The sequence below is a fragment of the Callithrix jacchus genome, chromosome 16 (genome assembly GCF_049354715.1).
Source record: "Callithrix jacchus isolate 240 chromosome 16, calJac240_pri, whole genome shotgun sequence".
Classification (NCBI taxonomy): domain Eukaryota; kingdom Metazoa; phylum Chordata; class Mammalia; order Primates; family Cebidae; genus Callithrix; species Callithrix jacchus.
Window position 1 is genome coordinate 88,707,880 of NC_133517.1, and position 24,062 is coordinate 88,731,941.

Genomic DNA, 24,062 nt, shown 5'->3' on the forward strand with positions numbered 1-24,062 from the left:
GGATTAGTGTGTATGATTTTATGGATAAGAAATGGGTCCCAAAGATGTGATGCCATGAAAATTCTCTTCTTTAATCATTTGTTCCTTTTTTTTTTTTTTTTTTGAGACAGGGTCTCACTCTGTCACCCAGGTTGCAGGGCATTGGCACAATCACTGCTCAGCCTCAACTTGCAGACTCAACCTCCTGGGCTCAAGTGATCCTCTGGCCTGAACGTCCCTAGTAGCTGGGACCATAGGCATGCACTACCATACCTAGCCAATTTGTAAATTTTTTTGTAGAGATGGGATTTTACTATTGAACTTCTAGACTGAAGTGATCTGGAAATGTGAGTCAATTAAACCTCTTTCCTTCATAAATTATTCAATCTCGTGTATTTATAGCAGTGTGAAAATGGACTAATACAGATACAAGGAGTGGGGCATTGGTACAAAGATACTTGAAAATATGGAAGCGACTTTGGAACTGGACAACAAGCCATGGTTGGAACAGTTTGGAGGGATCAAAAGAAGAGAAAACAGGAAGATGTGGGAAAGTTTGGAACTTCCTAGAGACTTGTGGAATGGTTTTGACCCAAGTGCTGATAGTGATATGAACAGTGAAGTCCAGCTTGAGGTGGTCTAAGATGGAGATGTGGAACTTGTTGGAAACTGGAGTAAAGGTCAGTCTTGCTATGCAATAGCAAAGAGACTGGTGGCAATTTGCCCATGCCCTAGAGATCTGTGGAATTTTGAACCTGAGAGAGATGATTTAGGGTATCTGGCAGAAGAAATTTCTAACCAGCAAAGCATTCAAGAGGTCACCTAGTTGATTCTGAAAGCAATTAGTTATATATGCTCACTAAGAGGTGGTTTGAAATTAGAAAACCCCATTTTCTGGGGAAAAATTCAAGTTGGCTTCATACATTTGCATAACTAATGAAGAGTCAAATGTTATTAGCCATGCCAATGGGGAAAATGTCTCCAGGGCATATCAGTGACCTTTCTGGTAGCTCCCTCCCATCACAGATCCAGAAGCCTAAGAGGGAAAAGTGGTTTTTGTGGGCTGGCTGCTCCACTGCTCCCTGCAAGAGAAGCTCTGGGACTTGGTGCCCTGGATCCCAACCACTCCAGTTTTCAGCCATGGCTAAAAGGGGCCAAGGCACAGCTCAGGCCATTGCTTCAGAGCATGAGAAGCCCTAAGCCTTGGTGGCTTCTAGTGATGTTTGGCCTGTGAGTATGCAGAAGACAAAAGAGCTTTGAGAATCTCTGCCTTGATTTCAGAGGATGTATGGAAACACCTAGATGTCCAGGCAGAAGTCTGCAGCAGGCTGCAGCAGGGGCAGAACCCTCATGGAGAACCTTTGCTAATGCAGTGAGGAAGGGAAATGTGGAGCTGGAGCCCCCACCCAGAGTCCCCACTGGGGCACTGCCTAGCAGAGCTGTGAGAAGAGATCCACCATCCTTCAGACCTCAGAATTGTAGATCTACTAACAGCTTGCACCATGAACCTGGAAAAGCTGCGGGCACTCAATGCCAGCCTGTGAAGGATCTGTCTAAGGCTTTGGGAGCCCATTCCTTGCATTGACCTGCCCTGGATGTGAGATATGGAGTCAAAGAGATCGTTTTGGAGCTTTAAGATTTAATGACTGCTCCACTGGGTTTTGGGCTTTTATGGGTCCCATAGCCCCTTTGTTTTGACCAATTTCTTCCATTTAGAATGGGAATATTTACCCAACGTCTATACCTTCATTTTAACTTGGAAATAATGAACTTGCTTCTGATTTTACAGGTTCATAGGCAGAAGGGACTTTTCTCAGATGAAACTTTGGACTTGGACTTTTGCGTTAGTGCTGGAATAAGTTAAGACTCTGGGGGACTGTTGGGAAGGCGTGATTGGTTTTGAAATGTGAAAATGGCATGAGATTTGGGAGGGGCCAGGGCAGAATTATAGGTTTGGCTTTTTGTCCCCACTCAAATCCAATCTCAAATTGTAATCCCCACATGTCAAGGGAGGGACCTGTAATCCCCACATGCCAAAGGAGGGAAGCGATTGGATCATGGGGCAGTTTCCCCCATGTTGTTCTCGTGATAGTGAGTGAGTTGTCACAAAAGCTGCTGGTTTTAATAGTGTTTGGCAGTTCCCCTTTTGTTCCCTCCCTTCCTCCTGTCACCTTGTGAAGAAGGTGCCTGCTTCACCTTTACCTTCCACCATGATTGTAAGTTCCCTGAGGCCACGCTAGCCATGTGGAACTGAGTCAATTAAACCTGTTTTTTAAAATAAATTACCCAGTCTTGGGCATTTCTTTATAGCATTGTGAAAATGAACTAATGATTAAAAGGCAAAACTTTTTTTGAATATATATCTCATTTTACTGTATATAATTTAACAATTTAATCTTGGAGTATCACCAAAATAGATAATTCTGGAAATAACAGCTACCTGACACTGCTTGGGAGTTTCTTTCTTTTGGTTGACATCAAGATTCACAATATTTTCTCCAAGACCCATTAAAGGGAGATATTTCTCTGAGTTTCAGATAGAAAACAGAATGCAACAGTTACATAAAAATCAACTTGCACATTTTAAATAAGTGGCCTCAGTTAGATCTCACAGATCCACATTACAAAGGATGCTAGCTATAAATTATTTTTTAAAAGTAAATGCTATAATAATCCTGCATTTGGAATCAATTGAAATGCACAAATGCCATTAGGTTGACTTTTGAACTCCTCTGATTTGCAGCAAAGATAAGAATAAATGATGGACTAATTAATGTGTGTACAAGTTTTAAAGTCTCTATATCTTGACAAGTTAATGAATATGTTAAATGGTCATTTCAAGCTACCTTAAGTGCATTAAGCACTTTAAACTCCGGTCAAATCTGAGGTCCTGTCGTTGATACTGGGGAATGTTTTCAGCTTCTTAGTCTTCTTTGGGACTGTGGTCCCAAGTCAGGCCATCTCTGATTGTCCATCTTGCTATAAACACTGGCTTGTGTTTGTGTCTCCTAACGTTGACTCTTTGCGAGGCTATGGCCTTGTTTACCTTTCTGATCAAAGACCAATTCCTTCTTTCTATAGCTACATGTATATACATATATAATTTTGTTTGTCGGTTTGTGTTTGCTGTTGTGAATTGCAGAGAAATAAAACTAAGATGTATCATCTGCTTCCTGCTTATACTTTCTGTTAGGTACTTCTTTATTTTCTTTAAACTTCACTCTTTGTGAACAGAAAGTTTACTTGTACAATGAATGTGTATGTGAGGAAATATACATATAGAAACAAATTATTCAAAGTTGCACATATAAAAAGAGTAGATCCACAATTAATATGCAGAACACCATACCCTCTTCCAGAGAGCATTTCTCAAAGTCTACTTGCAACAGAATCTCTTCAGGCACTTGTTTAAAAAGTACATTTGTGGTCTCCACCCCTGTCTCATGGAAATCTAGAGATGGATCCCAGAAACGCTGCCCTAGTATATCCAGAAAGTTCATAGAAATGATAGACTTTTAAATGATCAAGAAACACTGCAATAAAGGATGTGAAATCCCACTTTTCCACTTGAAGTGTAGTTTTATGGAAAGTGTCAGGCATCTGAAAATAAGGGTTTATAGTGACAAATGTCTTTTTAGGATGATTATGGCATTATGCTAAGTTGATAGCAATAAATCTTTTCTACAAAGCTCAAGTCTCAGTCCAGGCTGACAGTAAATCATTTTCCCTGGCACCACAGTTTCAAAAGGAAAGCCAGCAAAGACAGTGTTATGAATGTTGCATTTTTGGCACTAGCTATCTAAAGATTAGTTGCATTGGAATAAATTTTTTCTCATGACCTGTTTTTAAATTAAGAATAGAAAAATATAGTCATTCATCCATGTAGAAATAATAAAGACTGGAAATGGGGAAGTAAACCAGAAACTAAAACTCACAAAAGGAAAGCAGCGTTCTATGAATTAAATGCACAGCCTTCTTTTATTTTTAATGAATAAAGTGAAGGTATACCACATTAACATTCAGTGAGACACCAAAAAAAATGTTAACAAATAAGACTTTATTAGTCTGCTAGCTAGCACTAATTTATGTTATTAAGAATTTCTAGATCAGAATAGTGACTCAGACCTATAATCCTAGTACTTTGGGAGGTGAAGGGAGGCAAATTGCTTAAGCCCAGGAGTTTGAGACCAGGCTGGGCAATATGGTGAAACCCCATCTTTACAAAAAAATACAAAAATTAACCTGGCATGGTGGCACACACCAGTGGTTTCAGCTACTCAGGAGGCTGAGGTGGGAGGATTGCTTAAGCCCAGGAGGTCAAGACTGCAGTGAGCCGAGATCATTCCACTGCACTCCAGACTGGGCAGTAGTGTGAGACACCTGCCTAAAAAAAAAAAAAAGGATTTCTAGAGTTATTTGTATCAAAGAGATATGATCAGATTCTTTCCTTCACTATTTCACTTTGAATCTGGTTTTAAATAACACTTGGGGAAAAAGCCTACTACTTCCAAAATCTCAATATATGTAAATGTGTGGAATATATTCACCATTAAAGAAAGAGTACTTCTGCAAAGACAGTCAGTTAAAAGAAAAGTAAAAGTAAAGTTGAAGACAGTTGATAGCAAAGAAAGGAGAGAAAGTGCCAAGTAATAAGTAATAGCTGGTATGAAGAAGTCAGTATCAACAAAAAACGGAGGGAGGAGGGAAGATGGTCCATGCATTATAGTAAAAAAACAATGTGGTTGAGTTGAGGTGTTACTGTTTGCAGGAAAAGGGAGAGTCTGATATCAGGATTGATTCAGCCCCTTGGAAAAAAGCATGAGATGTGCATAATCCTATAGCTTTTTCAACAGATTAGGCATAAGAGCCTCCGAGGTAAAAGAGGTTTCTTGATTAATGCTAATTGGTGAATGAAAATAATGATCTAATTAAGAGACATCTGTAATTGTCTTTTTTAGGGATGCATAGGATAAGTTAAACTATTAACTATTAGTTAATATTAAAATTAGTTAGCACCTGGAAGGTCAAGGCTGCAGTGAGCTGTGATTGTGTGATGGCACTCCAGCCTGGTGACACAGTGAGAACCTGTCTCAAAAAAATAAAATAATAAATTAGGCCAGGCACTGTGGCTCATGCTTGTAATCCCAGCACTTTGAGAGGTGGAGTTGGGCAGATTGCTTGAGCTCACGAGTTCGAGACCAGCCTCGGCAACATGGTGAAACCCGCCTCTCTACAAAAAATACAAAAGTTAGCAGGCATGATAGTGCACACCTATAGTCTCAGCTACTCAGGAGGCTGAGAGAGGATGGCTTAAGCCCAGGAGGCAGAGGTTGCAGTGAACCAAAATCATGCCACTGCACTCCAGCCTGAATGATAGAGCCAGACCTTATCACAATTAATTAATTAATAATAAAATTAGTTGACCCTTGAACAACATGGAGGTTAGGCGCACTGACCCCCTGCACAATAAAAATTCCAGGTATAACTTTTGATTTCCCAAAAACTTAACTACTAACAGCCTGCTGTTAAACCAAAGCCCATAACATAAACAGTTAACACATATTTTGTATGTTAATGTATTATGTATTGTATTCATTTTTACAATAAAGTAAGCTAGAGAACAGAAAATGTTGTTAAGAAAACCATAAGAAAGAGAAAAATATATTTACTGTTTATTAAGTGGAAGTGGATCATTATATAGGTCTTCATCCTCCTCACTGAGTAGGCTGAACAGGAGGAGGAGGGGGTTGGTCTTGCTTTCTAAGGGTGGCAGAGGCAGAAAAGATCAACGAGGTGGAAAAGGGAGGCAAGAGAAGCAGGCTCACTTGGTGCAACTTTTATTGAAAAAAATCTGCATATACGTGAAGCTGCACAGTTCAAACTCGTTATTCAAGGGTCTACTGTGTGTTAATTTTTTCTTTAACTTTTCAACAAATAGCCTTTCCAAATGGGTAGCAGAATTTTACCCCATCCTGACAAGTTGAGGGTGCATGAGAGGGAGAGGAGCCGCCAGCCCTTCCTGGCTTACCTGGAAGGTCTGCAGCTGGGCTTATCCAGTTAACATGGAAAGGACAGGCGACAGGCCACCCTGAGTAGAATACAAGAGTTGATTTTAATTAAAGGCTGTATCTATGAAAGAGGTGACAGCAAGGATGGAAAGAGTCAAATAACTTGCCTGTTTATGTTAATTCTGCCACCAGAGGCATCAAGAAAGGGCAGGAGTCGAAAATGGAAACACAGTATAGTCTGTCAACCCTCACAGCTCCACTGACTCATATGGTTGCCTAAAATAGTGGTCATTTTCCCAGCACTTGTGTATTCTCTCTTTGGGGTAGCTTTCTATATTTCTTTTGATTGGCTACTGCCCGTCGTAGAAACTCCAGGGAAATATGGAAAAAAGACAACTGCTGTAACCTGTATATAATATATGAAACCTTTCTGTAGCAACGATTCTATTAGAGAATCAGTTTATAACCCTCACTACCTACCCAGAGCAGTGCGGTGAGATTCTCCTTCCCTTATATGCACTAATCTGTCCTTTTCCATTTCAATGCCACTACTGATGTTCCTTTTAATGTGATTTTCTCTAAAGAAAATGCTAGAAAAGTGGCACATTATGGGATCTTCCACAGGCCCTGATGATGTGGGAAAGATGGTATCTGGTCTTGATGGTAGCAGTCAAAATTCAAAACAAGAGTGGGCATCCCAAGCAGGATGTCTCCCTTGTCTAAGTACTTTTTTGTGGAAAGTCCAGAGATAGCACTTCTTCAGGGCAAGTGGTAATTAATAAATCTGTTCTCTTTCATTCAGACAATTGTTCTTCATTCCCAAGGACTAAGGTGCCCACCTTAATATTTTAATATTTAGACTGAGTGTCTGTGTTTAAGTTCATCTTTTGAAATGCCTACATGTTCAGCTTTTTAAAAAAATTTGCGAATATGTCAGATTTTCAAAAAAGAAGTTAGTATATATAATTGACATATTTTTTAGTTTACTCAGCAATATTTTAAGCATATATTTTTGACTGTACATTCTGATGACAATTCAGTATGGCTCCTCTGATGTCAAATCAATTCTTACATTGGAACCAGTCATATTAAATTACTTTAGATATTGGTTTGTGATTGACATTTAAACATTTGTTTCCATTTAGTCTTAAACTGAACAAGAATATGCTCACAAAAGTAAAATATAAATAAAAATTATAAATGTTTATGAATATACGTATGAAAAATCAATATTACTATTTTTTCATAAAGAATAAATGAGTACAGGAAATATATTTCAGTGGTTCTTTGCATGAGCTTTACAGTCATACTGATCCCCACAGCTGTGCTGAGTACTGTGTGTCCCCTGACCAATTTAAATCCTCAATTTTTTTATCTGGAAAATAACAGTACCATCTTCTAGTGTTTTGTGGGGATTAGATATAATAACATTTGTAAAGTTTTAGGTGTATCGTGTAACATATAGTGATAATACCTGGGAGTTACTAGACATTATGTTGATACTCATATCTTTGGTTTGGTTTTTTTTTTCTTTTTTATTGTGTTTTAGGTTTTGGGGTACATGTGAAGAACATGCAAGATTGTTGCATAGGTACACACGTGGCAGTGTGATTTGCTGCCTTCCTCCCCTTCACCAATCTGGCATTTCTCCCCATGCTATCTCTCCCCAACTCCCCAACTCCCCAACCCCTGCTGTTCCTCCCGTATTCCCCCAACAGACCCCAGTGTGTAGTGCTCCCCTCCCTGTGTCCATGTGTTCTCATTGTTCAACACCCATCTATGAGTGAGAACATGCGGTGTTTCATTTTCTGTTCTTGTGTCAGTTTGCTGAGAATAATGGTCTCCAGTTTCATCCATGTCCCTATAAAGGACACAAACTCATCGTTTTTGATTGCTGCATAATGTTCCATGGTATATATCAACCACATTTTCCCTGTCCAGTCTATCATCGATGGGCATTTGGGTTGATTCCAGGTCTTTGCTATTGTAAACAGTGCTGCAATGAACACTCATGTGCATATGTCCTTATAGTAGAACAATTTATAGTCCTTTGGATATATACCCAGTAATGGGATTGCTGGGTGAAATGGAATTTCTATTTCTAGGTCCTTGAGGAAGCACCACACTGTCTTCCACAATGGTTGAACTAATTTACACTCCTACCAGCAGTGTAAAAGTGTTCCTATTTCTCCACATCCTCTCCAGCATCTGTTGTCTCCAGATTTTTAATGATCGCCATTCCAATTGGCATGAGATGGTATCATAATGTAGTTTTGATTTGCATTTCTCTAATGACCAGTGATGATGAGCATTTTTTCATATGTTTGTTGGCCTCATGTATGTCTTCTTTTGTAAAGTGTCTATTCATATCCTTTGCCCACTTTTGAATGGGCTTGTTTGTTTTTTTCTTGTAAATCTGTTTTAGTTCTTTGTAGATTCTGGATATCAGCCCTTTGTCAGATGGGTAAACTGCAAATTGTTTTTTGAGATGAGTCTTGCTCTGTTGACCAGGCTGGAGTGCAGTGGCATGTCTCGACTCACTGAGACATCCACCTCCTAGGTTATTTTCCTGCCTCAGCCTCCCAAATAGCTGGGACTACAAGAGTGTGCCACCATACCTGGCTAATATTTGTATTTTTTCTTTAGAGGAGATGGGGTTTCACCATGTTGACCAGGCTGGTCTCAAACTCCTGACCGCAAATGATTTGCCCACCTCAGCCTCCCAAAGTGCTGGGATTACAGGTGTGAGTTGCCACACCCAGCCTATGTCTTTGTTTTTTAAAGTACATAATCTCTCTCTCTCTCTCTCTCTCTCTCTCACACACACACACACACACACACACACACACAAATGTGTTATAGTATTGGAACTCTTAAAAAGCCAGATTATTAAGTATAAAATATCGTCCTTAGGTTAGTTTGAATTGAAAAATTTAATACTCGAAACCAATAGATCTAAAATAAATTGGGAGGAAAGTACTTAAACCATTAATAATAGAATCAAACTTAAAATCCATTATGTCCCAAATTAAACCCTTCTTCTTCACATTCTTACCCCAAATCTGCTTTGCTCATCATCTTCTTCATTTCAGTCAACAGTAAATTCATCATTCCAGGTACTCAAACTCAAAACATCTGAGTTATCCTTGACTCCTGTCTCCCTTCACATGCCTCAATCATTCCATCTACAAATCCTGATAGCTCTTCCTTCAAGATATTGGACTACTTATTTTCACCTTCTTTGCTATTTCACCCTGGTCTAATCTTAAACAGTTTTTGAAAAAAATCAAATTTCACTTTGATTTACATTTCTTTAAATATAAATAAGTATTAAAATATTTGTTACTGCTTTTTCTAGTTTGCATTTTATATTTTGGGCATGACCTTCCAAAACTTCTCTATAAGTATTTTTTTAATAAAATAAACCTCAAAATAAAGAATGCAAATTATTTTACTACTTTTCATACAGTAATGCAGTTAAAATATGTCAATCTTTTACTCAAAAAAATCATGGTGTAAAAATGCAGTAATTGCAAACCTTTAAATTGTCATTTAATTATCAGAACAAGTTATATCACATTAAACTAGCAAGTCTTGTATCATTAACTGTGGGAGAACTCTGTATTTTGTCAGCATCATTTCTATATCTTTTTTGTTTCACTGTTTGCTTTTATTCTATTGGGAAAATTATTAGGACCATGAAAATGAAGCGTCAAAGAGCAGGAAGAAGACATATGCTACTTGGCCTTTTGCACTGATCCTTGCTAACCCATGTTTTCATGAGCACCAGATTCACCAAGTTTTCAAAGAGGAACAGCAAGTTTTTGATGATGAGGGAAGTTTGGATTTAATTTTCACTTTGAGACACATGGATAGTATTCCCTGAAAAAATGCTGGCATTCTGAAGATGTTCAAGTGCTCTTTCTCCAGAAGCCACCAACATCTTTAACTGTATGTGAGGTTCTGATGGCTCTGAGCGCTGTCAAAGCAGAGATGTTAGAAACCAGCTGCCTCCTTCATTCATCCTGTAAGATCAGACAAAGTTTGCTGGACTTTCCTGCCACCAATCCTTAGAGCAGCAACTAGCACACAGAATTTGATCTTACAGAAAAGTGATTCCAATTATATGGAGGAAAATATCAGGCAGAATAAGAAAGATAATTGCTCTTGCTCTTTCCGTGCACCCAGGACTATTTGAACCGTATCTCATATATTATTTCATTTCATCCCTAAAATATAAACAAGCAGACAGTTTTGAGCCTTCTCCAAGCAAATAGCTTCAAGTAGAGTTATGAAGAACACCCTAAATCTTCAGAGTGGCTCAAAACTACCTTGCAGACAAATACAGAAAACACTTAAGGTAGGCGATTTATAACCACAGTCAATTGTGTATAGGAAATCCTTCATTAATAAGACATAGAAGGCCATTGAATAAACATTGAGTCCAAGATACTCTATGAGTATGAGACAGAAGTGGCAATAATCTTGTCCTCACCATTGCTAAAATGGTTTCTTAACCTTATCCTTATTTGTTACATCAGAAACTTGAGATGTATTGGATTTTTAAAAAGAATTCCTGCATTATGTAACATTTGCCCTTTTCCATTTTTATTTGTATATTTTTATTTTCCTAGCCAAGAAAGATTTACCCAGAAAGTAACTTTTCCTCTGATATTATAACCAACTTCTTAATATTTTTCCCCTTAGAATTGGAACAATGATTGAGGTACCACAGATATTTCTTATATTCATTCTAGGGAAGGAAAATGTTTAAACTCAAGTAGCTGCTCTTCATCACTAGCTCAGGTGGTAGAAGGAAATTATCACCCTTTACTAAGTGTCTCTTCTTCACCTTTCCATCTTTCCTTTGCAAGTTTTCTCAATTCAGTCTTTGAAGTGGAATCCACTAACAGAGTTCAGATGATGGCCATTGCATGGTTCTTCTTCCTAAGACCCAAGTTACCTAAACCACAAACTTGAAGTGAAATAAGCAATCTGAAATATAAGCATGATATTCTGTGCTTATTTGCTGATTCTATAACCTTTTATCACCTTTTGGCTCTGGCACCCTGTCATCTTCCAAATGATCACTCATTACCCCTCCAAGCGGTTTATACACTTCAGAAAATGACACTACCTCGTATCTATGAATGGCAAATGTGGCTCAGGCCTAAACTAAATTAGCATCAGTCTGGTTTGTAATTGTTTGAGAAAACAGCATGACCTAATTTAGGGCAATAAGAGTGAAGGCTGAGACTGTAAATCAAAGGCTGAGGGAGTGGGCCAAATGTAGTACGTTAATGAGAAGCAACTAGCCTTGGGAACTGCTGGCAACAATTTTCAAACAACCAGGAAGAATCTTCTGAAAACTGAGCAGAGCTTTGGGTGGTTGCTTCTTACACAGCATAATCACAGTACAAACCTGATTAATACACCAAAGAAAGTAACAGATCAGGTTACAGGTGTCTGAGGTTGAATCTCCTGACTTACCCTCATGTTAGAACATTATTAGCAAAAAGTAAGGTAAGATGCACCAAAGCAGGGTGATGACATTCTTAGTGCTAGAAGAAACAAGTTCTCTTTCTGCTAGGTTGCTAAGCTTGGAAAATTTGAACCTGGGATCAGTGACCATCTTCCCAGCCACAATAAAAAGCCTGTTTGCAGAATGAAGCTAAACAGAGACAAACTATGATGAGAGGCAGAATTAGTGAGAGACAGCAAAAAGCAGTAAGTCATTGGGTGCAGTGGCTTGTGTCTGTAATCCCAGTGACTGGGGAACCTGAGACAGGAGAATCACCTGAACCCAGGAGTTTGAGGCTGCAGTGAGCAATAATGATGCCACTGCACTCCAGCCTGGGTGAAAGAGTGAGACTCAACCTGTAAAATAAATAAAATAAAATAATAAGTTTTTTTAAAAAGGTGAAAAAGCAAAAGAGAAAGAGTGTGAGTTTAAGAGAAACAGGAGTGAATGAGCAAGTAAGAGGGAGAAAAAGAAATGGGCCAGCCACCATGGCTTACACCTGTAATCCTAGCACTTTGGGAGGCCAAGATGGGTGGATCACCTGAGGTAAGGAGTTTGAGACCAGCCTCGCCAACATAGCGAAACCCTGTCTCTACTAAATACAAAAATAAGCTGGGCTTGGTGGCAGGTGCCTATAATCCCAGCTACTCTGGAGGCTGAGGCAGGATAATTGTTGAACCCAGAGGGTTAAGGTTGCAGTGAGCTGAGATCATGCCACTTCACTCCAGTGTGGGTGAAAGAGTTAAATGCCATTTCAAAAAAATAAAATGAATTTGAATTAGTTTCACATAGACAAAAATTTAACTTTTGCAGACACACATTTTAGGTAACACTGACTCTTTGGATATCATTTTTCAAACATGAAATAATGACAGAAATTACATACTTATTTTTTCAGCAATTCATTAGTGCCAGATCCTGTTAGATGCTCTCATTAAAAATCTGTAGGTCAATGTAGGCCGTAGGATTGTTAGGATGAAAATAATTAACATGTAAAAAATACAATGTATTGTGTAAGAGCTGTTATATAGAGAGAGATAATAAATGCTTTGGGACTATGAAAGAGAGAAAAATTAACTCTGCAAGTAAATGGGAATGATGAAGTATATGGAAAAGAGTTCCTTTTAGAGGAACCAAGAAAACAAAGGAAAATAAAAGTTGCCTGGTAAATAGATTATGAATGAGGACAAGTGAAAGGTTTACATTGGTATCAGAGGCTTTAAATTTATATAAATTGGATTAATGTACTAGCCCTGATTACCAACATCCTGTGTGCTTAAACAGGAAAATTAAAACCTGAATTCAAATGTCCGCTACTAATATAACTCACTGATTTCCTTCAGTCTTTTCATTTTAGTTATAGGTTTAAATTATGCAAAACATAGTATTGTGAAATGGTCAGACTATGGATTTCTCTCAAAGTCAAAATGATCTGGTTTAAATCTTGCTTCTATCATTTTTCTAGCTTTGTGGCCTTGAACAAATACGTTTTGAGTTGTCTCAGTTTCCTCATTTTTAAAAAATTTTAGTTTCATAGAGATGGGCTCTCACTCTATTGTCCAGGCTGGTTGCCAAGTCTTGAGCTTAAGTGATCCTCGCACTTCAGCCTCCCAAGGTGCTAGGATTACAGGTGTGAGCCACTGTGCCCAGCCTGCTTCTTCATTTGTAAGATAAAATAAATATACTTACTTCCTATGGTTATGATGTATACCTTGACTAGCACAGTGACCATAGCCTGGTTAAACAACCAATAAATGGTAGTTGTTAGTATGAGGGTAAAGAAGAGGTTTTTATTTGTTTATTGGTTTATTTTTGTAGCGAGAGCAATGTGATTCTGAATGAATAGAAAGCAACAAAGGCACACTTTGCTTTTTCTGTGCTTTTGCTTAGGACAATATGCAGATTTCAACTGCAATGTGGCATGCAGTAGTGGAGATGAGGTGCAAATGTATCCCCATGTGTCCAGTGTTTCTGGTGATAAAAGATCACATGTAGTATATTAATGTTGCATCAACGTTTGATCTCTTCAGATGATTCTTTCTGGATTTTTGTTTTTACTGACTATAACTTCTCTTCTTATGACTAGTCCTTACAGAGAGAGGCAAGGGAACTGCACAGACATTTCAGGCAAATGATTTTAAAGGTGAGTATTTACAAATTCTGTATCCTGGACTACTTAGCAAAGCCATAGTTGCCAGCTCTTGTTTTGAGAGCAGTTTCTGGCTGACACTTAAAAGGATTTTTAAAAATCCTTTAAAAAATACGTGTACAATGAGTACAAACTGAGCCAGAGTGCTATTTTTTTTTTTCTTTTGGATACAGAGGCTTGTTTTGTCGCTAGGCGCCAGGCTGGAGTGCAGTGGCAGAGTGCAGTGGCGTGATCTCCGCTCACTGCAACCTTCGCCTCCCGGGTTCAGGCAATTATGCCTCAGCCTCCTGAGTAGCTGGGACTACAGGCGTGCACCACCACGCCCAGCCAAGTTTTGTATTTTTTAGTAGAGAGGGGGTTTCACCATGTTGGCCAGGATGGTTTCAATCTCTTGACCTCGTGATCCGCCTGCCTCAGCCTCCCAAAGTGCTTGGATTAAAGGCGTGAGCCACTGCGCCTGGCCCCATGAAACTGTTTATGCGACTTCTGACTTTGCAGTTTTAAACCCAATGTTTATCTTTCAAATATGAAATACTCAAACATGCTTTGTGTATTTGACAGGTTGGTCTCTGCACTGCGACCACACCAAAATGTTTTTGGTTTCCTCATGCTTCCTCTTGGCCTCAGGCTTCACTCACCGCTGCTGGGAACCCTCTTCCTGCCCATGGCTTCTCAACTCCTATTCACTATCCAGGGTTTAGTTCAACTACTTCTTTCTCCAGGAAGCCTTCCCTTATGCCTCAATTCTAAACCAGATGGCATAGATTCCTGTACATGCCTCACATTGCATTGTAATTGCCTCTCTACTTAGCTGGATTCTCTATTCGACTGAATTTTCTGAGCTTAGAGACACTGTTTTATTTATAGAGTGCATTAAGAGCTGGAAGGGACACAGTTACTTTTCAGTAAGCATTTGTTATGGTATATTTCATTTTTGTTAGTAGTCATTCTTCTTTTTGTCCAAAGGTCAGTATATGTTCCCCTCACCCATTAGCTTTGTGTGTGACTCTATGGTTTGGTTTAATCAGTGGGATGTGAGCAGGTCTGCAACATGCCTGGGCAGAAGACTGAGATGCACTTGCATGGTCTGACATTCCTGTTCTCTCTGCTTCCCACAGTCAGAAAAACATCTTTCCATTAGTGGCTACTTCTCAGACTCAGGTCAGACAGTGAAGACACATATGCAAGCTGAGCCAAGGAGAGCCCCGCAGAGTCCAGTAACATGAACAACAAACTAATTGCTACTCTAAGTTGCTGACATTTGGAGATTGTTTGTTGCCACAACAGAAGTTGACTAATAAATAAATTAGTACATAGAAATAAGGAACTACTGTGACAGCAACAACTCGAAACAACAACAACGAAACTAAAATGTATGGTATTCATACCATGGCTGTTGTAGAAGCCCAGATGTTTCATGAGGCTGAAAAATGACAACCTGTACCTGTACTATGCAATGGTGAAAATTTTGGTACAACTGTCACCTGAGGTAACTTGAAAGGCAAATAAATTTTAAGACAGAGTGTTGGTAGCCCAGAATTGCTGTTTATGCACTGTAAGAAAGAGGAGCTCGGAAAAGAATTGGCCTGTTTGCAAATGAGAATGGAAGGGAAAAGGAGAATCTAAAATCCAGAGACAGAATTGAAACACAGAGGTGTTTCTCATCTCTGCTCAGAGAACTATTTTCAAATTATGACACACTTCACTGCAGAGACCAAGACAGGGCATGGCTAGTTGTTTTCTAGTTATGTGTACATTTCTTATGTGAAAAAAATTTAATGATTTTTACTGAATTCAAAGCACATCAGAAATTTGGCAACTTGAACAAATTCTGAATATGAAAGTACCAGAGCAATATGTGAGCAATTTTAAGGATAATTTCAAATAAAGTTTAAAGGAAATATTGGGAGAAGTGGACACCTTTGTTATCTATTAGCTTTTAGATGCCCACTATAGGGATCAGAAAGTGAGAGCATAGAATTCAAAGAGGTGAGAGAAAAAGTAAATAAATGAAATTTTTAAAAGAAAAGAGGAAATGAGCAATTGTGCAAAGTTCATTGTAAAGTACCTATGAAAACACTGTTAGCATCTCTCATAATATAAAGTTAATCTTTTAATCTTATTAAGGAATGTATACCCAATTAAAAATAACATCAATAATAATAAAGACCCAATCTTGGTGACAAAGAACAAATAAAGACTGTGATCACCACACCATTCATTAAGACCTCTGATTCTTTCAAAGTGGTCCCCAGTAAATCACTTGTACAATATGGATCAGGATAAAGAGAACATAGATTTGGCCCAATGGAAGCCAATAGAGTACAAATTACCTGTAATTAAATCTAGAGGAATGTCTTCTAATTGTGGATCTGGCTACTGGCAGGAGGAGCTAACAAGAAATGAAGATAGTAAAGAAATGAACAATGTTTTTAAAAGATTTGCAGTATCCAAAGTGCTGCCACTTTGAGTTAAACAACTTATGACTGAGCAGTAAAACTACCCTTGAGCTCTCGACTTTCTATTAGCAGACTGAATGCACTCATCTTCTAAGAAGTGCATTTTCTCCTAAAAGGCATATTGGAAAAAGAAGTATATCCCAGAGGTGATGCCAAAAGCCACAAAAAATCATCGACTCTGAAACTACTTTCAGAAAACAAAACTGAAAACTGGTGAAACAGTTTCCTACTCCTAGGTTGGTGGACCTGCTAAAAAATAGCTCAATGGGACTCCAGAATTGCTGTTGACCCAGTAACTGCTAGGTTCTCCCATTCTTCCTGTTCCTAAATGGGACTTTTTAATGGGTTCCCTCAATTTATTTTGCGTATAGGTGGTGCAAATAACAAGTCTTTTGGTTCATAGGACTTTGGAATAGGAATTTTCACCACTGAGTAACTACATTTGAGCATGAGGTATTGTCAAGATCCTGGATTTCAAGTTAGGTGCTGTGATTGGATGTGACTTTGGATCTTTGGGATAAAGTGATTACATTTTATTTACATGAAGGAAGTGAACACTTGTTAAGAAGAAAGAAGGCTATGGTAGATTTCGCTACTTCACAAATACTCATTCCCTCCATACCTTTGTTGTCCTTCATTGTGAGCAGAATTTATTTTCCTGCCCCACTGACTTTGGCCTAGGTCATACTACTTTCTTTGGCCACGAGAATATCTGAATAGAAGTTTTAAATGTGCTTGCATATTTCACTCAGCTTAGTACTCACTCTTGATTTTGCCCTGCAGAATGAGAACAGCTTGTCCAAGACAGTGGCTTACTCCTTCAGCCTGGGCTATGGAATGAAAAGGCAGGGAAAGAGTCCTGCCTTGGGGCAGGAGAAAGGCAGGAAGGAGAAGGTCATAGGCCTGTCCCTCAGGCCTAACACACTCAACGTTATAAAAAGAAGACTGTAACAAGCGTTATGGGGGTTAGGAGCCAGGAACTATAAATGAAAACCTATATATACATACAGGTTTATATATAGAGAGACAAGTATAGATATCATAAAACATACTCATTTGACATGCTCTTTTGTAATGTGACTGCTATGGTTTGAATGTTCTCGCCAAAACTTATGTTAAAATTTAATTGCCACAGTAATGGTATTGGGAGTAGGACTTTTAAGAGGTGATTAGTCATGAGGGCTTTGCCTAGTTTCTCTATCATTGGATACGCACTAGAATACCTATTCTGATCAATGGCAAATGTTATGCTTTGTGACCTTTGAAGCTGAGCCTTAAAAGAAACAGTCATTAGAGTGAATTGGCAACCAACAGAATGGGAAAAAATTTTTTCAGTTTACCCATCTGACAAAGGGCTGATATCCAGAATTCACAAAAAACTAAAACAGATTTACAAGAAAAAAACAAGCAAGCCCATTCAAAAGTGGGCAAAGGATATGAATAGATACTTTACAAAAGAAGACATACATGAGGCCAACAAACATATGAAAAAATGCTCATCATCACTGGTCATTAGAGAAATGCAAATCAAAACTACATTGTGATACCATCTCACGCCAATTAGAATGGTGATCATTAAAAATCTGGAGACAACAGATGCTGGAGAGGATGTGGAGAAATAGGAACACTTTTACACTGTTGGTGGGAGTGTAAATTAGTGCAACCATTGTGGAAGACAGTGTGGCAATTCCTCAAGGACCTAGAAATAGAAATTCCATTTGACCCAGCAATCCCATTACTGGGTATATATCCAGAGGATTATAAATTATTCTACTATAAGGACACATGCATACGAATGTTCATTGCAGCACTGTTTACAATAGCAAAGATGTGGAACCAACCCAAATGCCCATCGATGATAGACTGGACAGGGAAAATGTGACACATATACACCATGGAATATTATCCAGCCATCAAAAACGATGAATTCGTGTCCTTTGTAGGGACATGGATGAACCTGGAAACCATCATTCTCAGCAAACTGACACCAGAACAGAAAATAAAATACCACATGTTCTCATGCATAGGTGGGTGTTGAACAATAAGAACACATGGACACAGGGAGGGGAGTACTACACACTGGGGTCTGTTGGGGGGAATAGAGGAGGGGCAGCGGGGATTGGGGAGTTGGGGATAGATAGCATGGGGAGAAATGCCAGATATAGGTGAAGGGGAGGAAGGCAGCAAATCACACTGCCATGTGTGTACCTATGTAACTATCTTGCATGTTCTTCACATGTCCCCCAAAACCTAACATGCAATTTAAAAAAAGTTATTCTTCTTCTACTTTTACTGCTTATAATGCACCTTCAGTGAATTCAGCCACTGTGCTATAAGGAAGCCCAGACAGCCACATGGAGAGAACTCTGTGAAAAAAAACAACTGATCACAGCTCCAGCTGGCTGCTGAGTCTCCAGTCAGGAATTAGCAATTGTGCCACCATATGTGTGAGACTGTGTTAGACCTCCATCCATCCCATGTCATGAGGTGTCACAACACCAAGACACCCCATGAAGAAGAAAAACTAACCAATCCCTGACTTCTTGATCCAAAGAACCATGGACAAATGAACTATTTTTTTGTTTTAAGCAATTAAATTTGAGGTAATTGTTACCTAGCAATAAATACTTGAATGAAAAATCTAAGACTATCTTGCAAAGATATTTTCCTATGAGAAAATAAAGAACTCTAATACGAGTGTAATCTTTAAGCAAATTAATGAAAATAAAGAATTTCATTTAAACATACATAAAAAGTCACTTCAAGATCCATGAAACGTAAGGGTTCAATTTCATTCTTCTGCATATGAAGATCCATTTTTTTCCAATATTACTTATTGAAGAGACTGTCCGTTTCCCATTTTGTGTTCTTGACATCTTTGTCAAAAATCAGTTGACTGTAAATGCATGGGTTTATTTCTGGACTTTTTATGCTGTTTTATTGGTCTATGTATGTGTTTTTATACCATTACCATGCTGTTTTGATGACTATAGCTTTGTAATATACTTTGAAATCAGATAGTGTGATGACTTGAGTTTGTTCTTTTTGCTCAGTTGCTTTGGGTATTTAAGGTTTTCTTTGGGTTCATAGATTTTTAGGATTGTTTTTCAATTTCTGTAAAAATGATGGAATTTTGGTAGGGTGGTATTGAATCTGTAGATCACATTAGTTAGTATGGACACCTTAATTCTTCCAGTTCATGAACACCAGATATCTTTTATTTATGTCATCTCCTATTTTTATAGTTTTTAGTATACAGATCTTTGCCTCCTTGGTTAAATTTACTCCTAAGATTTCAATTTAAAAAAATATATATGGGTATATAGTAGGTGTGTATATTTGTGGTCTACATAAGATATTTTGGTATGGCATAGAATGTGTAATAATTATATCAGGGTAAATGGAGTATACACTACCTGAAGGATTTGTCATTTCTTTGTGTTACAAAAATTCTAGTTATACTCATTTAGTTATTTTTGGATTTATAATAAATTATTGTTGACTAAAGATACACGGTTATGCTATCAAAGACTAGATATTATTTATTCTATCTACCTGTATTTTTGTACCCACTAACCATCCCCACTCCCCCACTCCCACAATCCTTCTCAGCATGGGGCAACCATCATTCTACTCTCTATCTTCATGAGTTCAATTGTTTTGATTTTCAGCTCCAACAAATGAGTGAGAACATGTGAAGTGTGTCTTTGTTCACTTGGCTTATTTTACTTAACAAAATGTCCTCCAGTTCCATCCATGCTGTTGCAAATGATAGGATGTCACTCTTTTTTATGGCTGAATAATACTCCATTGTGTATATGTACCATATTTTCTTTGTCCACTCATGTGTTGATGGACACCTAGCTGGACTCTACATCTTGGCTATTGTGAATAGTGCTTCAATAAACATGGGTATGCAGGTATCTCTTTGATATATTGATTTCCTTTCTTTTGGGTATGCACCTAGAAGTGTGATTGTTGAATCATATGATAGATCTGTTTTCAGTTTTTTGAGAACACTGCAAGCTATCCTCCATAGTGGTGGTACTAATTTACATTCCCATCAATAGTGTATGAGGGTTCCTTTTCTCCACACCCTCACCAGCATTTATTATTGCCTCTGTTTTGGACATAAGCCATTTTAACAGGCATGAGATAATATCTCACTGTAGTTTTGATTTGTGTTTCTCTGATTATCAATGATGTTGAGCATCTTTTCATATAGCTCTTTGCTATTTGTCTTTTGAAAAATGTCTCTTCATATATTTTGTTCATTTTTTAATCCAATTACTATATTTTTTCCTATAGAATTGTTGGAGCTTCTTATACATTCTGGTTATTAGTCATTTGCCAGATGGATAATATGCAAATATTTTTTCCAATGATCTGGGTTTTCTCTTTACTTTGTTGATTGTTTCTTTTGCTGTGCAGAAGACTTCTAACGTTATGTGATCCCTTTTGTCCACTTTTGCTTTGCTTGCCTGTGCTTATAGGGTATTACACAAAAAATCTTTGCACAAACCAGTGTCCTAGAGAGTTTCCCCCTAAGATTTCTTTTAATAATTTCATAAGTAGAGGTCATAGATTTCTCTTTAATCTATTTTGATTTTATTTTTGTACATGGTGAGATATAGGAGTCTAGTTTTATTCTTCTGCATGTGGATGTCCAGTTTTTCCAGCATCATTTATTGAAGAGACTATTCTTTTGCCGATGTATGTTATGACAACTTTGTGGAAAATATTATTGGTATATAGGAATGCCTGTGATTTTTGTACATTGATATTGTATCCTGAGACTTTACTGAAGTTGCTTATCATCTTAAGGAGATTTTGGGCTGAGACAATGGGATTTTCTAAATATACACTCATGTCATCTGCAAACAGAGATAATTTGACTTCCTCTCTTCCTAATTGAATACGCTTTATTTCTTTCTCTTGCCTCATTGCCCTGGCAAAAGCTTCCATTACTATGCCAAATAGGAGTGGTGAGAGAAGGCATCCTTGTCTTGTGCCAGTTTTCAAAGGGAATGCTTCCAGCATTTGCCCATTCAGTAAGATATTGGTTGTGGGTTTGTCCTAAATAGCTCTTATTATTTTGAGATATGTTTCATCAATAACTATTGAGAGTTTTGAGCTTGAAGGGATGTTGAACTTTATTGATGACCTTTTCTGCATCTATTGAGATAATCGTGTGGTTTTTGTCATTGGTTCTGTTCATGTAATGGATTACATTTATTGATTTCCATATGTTGAACCAGCCTTGCATCCCAGGGAAGAAGCCAACTTAATTGTGGTGAATAAGCTTTTTGATATGCTGCTAGATTTGGTTTGCCAGTATTTTATTGATGACTTTTGCATCTATGTTCATCGAGTATATTGTCTTGAAATTTTCTTTTTTTTGTTGTGTCTCTGCCAGGTTTTGGTATCAGGATGATGCTGTTCTCACAAAATGAGTTAGGGAGGAGTCCCCCTTTTTCTATTGTTTGGAATAGTTTCAGAAGGCATGGTACCAGCTCCTCTTGGTATCTCTGGTAGAATTTGGCTGTCTGATCCTGGGCTTTTTTTGGTTGGTCGGCTATTAATTACTTCCTCCATTTTAGAACTTGTTATTGGTCTATTCAGGGATTTGACTTTTTCCTGGTTTAGTCTTGGGAGAGTGTCTGTGTCCAAGAATTTATCCATTTCTTCTAGGTTTTCTAGTTTATTTGCATAGAGGTGTTTATAATATTATCTGATGGTAGTTTGTATATTTGTGGGATCAATGGTGATCTCTCCTTTATCATTTTTTATTGTGTCTGTTTGATTCTTCTCTCTTCTTTATTAGTCTGGCTAGTGGTCTATCTATTTTGTCAATCTTTTCAAAAAGCCATCTCCTGTATTAATTGATTTTTTTGAAGTTTTTTTTGTGTATCTCCTTCAGTTTTGCTCTGTTCTTAATTATTTCTTGTCTTCTGCTAGCTTTTGAATTTGTTTGCTCTTACTTCTCTAGTTCTTTTAATTGTAACGTTGGGGTGTTCATTTTAGATCTTTCCTGCTTTCTCTTGTGAGCATTAAGTGCTATACATTTTTCTATATAGTGCTTTGGTCCCAGAGATTCTGGTATATTATGTCTTTGTTCTTATTGATTTCAAATAACTTATTTATTTGTCTTTATTTTGTCGTTTACCCAGTAGTCATTCAGGAGCAGGTTGTTCAGTTTCCATGTAGTTGCGCGGTTTTGAGTGAGTTTCTTAATCCTGAGTTCTAATTTGTTACACTGTGGTCTGAGAGACTGTTTGTTATGATTTCCATTCTTTTGCATTCTTCGGAAAGTGGGTAATAACAAAATCATCCAATCTAAACATGCTTCTTCAGCTCAGAGGAGTTTGCTATTACCTACTTTCTGAAGTCTACTTCTCTCAATTCGTCAAACTAATTCTCCATCCAGTTTTGTACCCTTGCTGGCAAGGAGTTGTGATCCTTTGGAGGAAAAGAGACATTCCAGTTTTTGAAATTTTCAGCGTTTTTGTGTTCGTTTTATCTACCTTTGGTCTTTGATGTTGGTGACCTTTGGAAGGCATTTCTGTGTGGACATCCTTTTAGTTGATGCTGATGCTATTTCTTTTTGTTTATTGGTTTTCCTTCTAACAGTTGGGCCCCTCTGCTGCAGGTCTGCTGGAGTTTGCTGGAGGTCCACTCCAGACCCTGTTTGCCTGGGTATTACCAGTGGAGGCTGCAGAACAGCAAAGATTGCTGCCTGTTCCTTCCTCTGGAGGCTTTGTCCCAAAGGTCTCTAGCCAGATGCCCACTGGAGCTTTCCTGTATGAGGTGTCTGTCAATCCATGCTAGGAGATATCTCCCAGTCAGGAGGCACAAGGGTCAGGGACCCACTTAAAGAGGCAATCTGTCCCTCTACAGAGCTCAAGCTCTATCCTGGGAGATTCACTGCTCTCTTCATAGCTGACAGGCAGAAATATTTAAGTCTGCTGAAGCTGTGCCCAGAGGCACATCTTCTCTCAGGTGCTCTGTCCCAGGGAGATGGGAATTTTATCTATAAGCCCTGAGTGAGGCTGCTGCCTTTTTTTCAGAGATGCCCTGCCCAGAGAAGAGAAATCTAGAGAGGCAGTCTGGCTACAGTTGCTTTGTGGAGTTGTGGTGGGCTCCGCCCACTTCAAACTTCCCAGTGGCTTTGTTTACACTGTTTACACTGTGAGGCCTACTCAAACCTGCGTAATGTTGGATGCCCCTCCCCCCACCAAGCTTGAGCATCCCAAGTCGACTTCAGACTGCTGTGCTGGATGTTCCTGCATCCAGCTTAGTGCCCAAATAGCAGTCCAGTTTTGTGCTTGAAACCCAGGGTCCTGGTGGTATAGGCACCTGAGAGAATCTCCTGGTCTGCAGATTGCAAAGACTAGGAAAGCGTAGTATGTGGACTAGGATGTACCATTTCTCACAGCACAGTCCCTCATGGCTTCCCTTGGCTAGGGGAGGGAGTTCCCCAACCCCTTGCACTTCTCAGGTGAGGCAATGCCTCATCTTGTTTCAGCTTGCCCTCCATGGGCTACACCCATTGTCTAACCAGTACCAATGAGATAAGCCAGGTACTTCAGTTGGAAATACAAAAATCACCTGCCTAATGCATTGATCTCACTGGGAGCTGCAGACTGGAGCTGTTTTTATTCCGCCATCTTGCCAGGCATGTTTAACCATTCTTGCATCCCTGAGATAAATCCCACTTATCATGGTGAATGATTTTTTAAATATATTGTTTAATTAATTGTGCTATTATTTTGTTGAGTATTTTTGCATCAATGTTCATTCATCAAGGATATTGGTGTATAGTTTTCTTTTTTTGACATGTCTTGGTTTTAGTATTAGGGTAATGCTGGCCTCATAGAATGAGCTTGGAAGGATTTCCTTCTCCTCCATTTTTCTGAATAGTTTGAGTAGGATTCGTATTAGTTCTA

The 24,062-nt window shown here is 38.5% G+C and overlaps 1 protein-coding gene across 46 annotated transcripts in view; it reads left to right on the top strand.

Annotated features, from left to right (window-relative positions):
* Positions 1-24,062, top strand: part of EIF3E (eukaryotic translation initiation factor 3 subunit E) — a 242,319-nt gene that overhangs the window by 108,520 nt on the left and 109,737 nt on the right. The gene's annotated exons all lie outside the window — the stretch shown is intronic.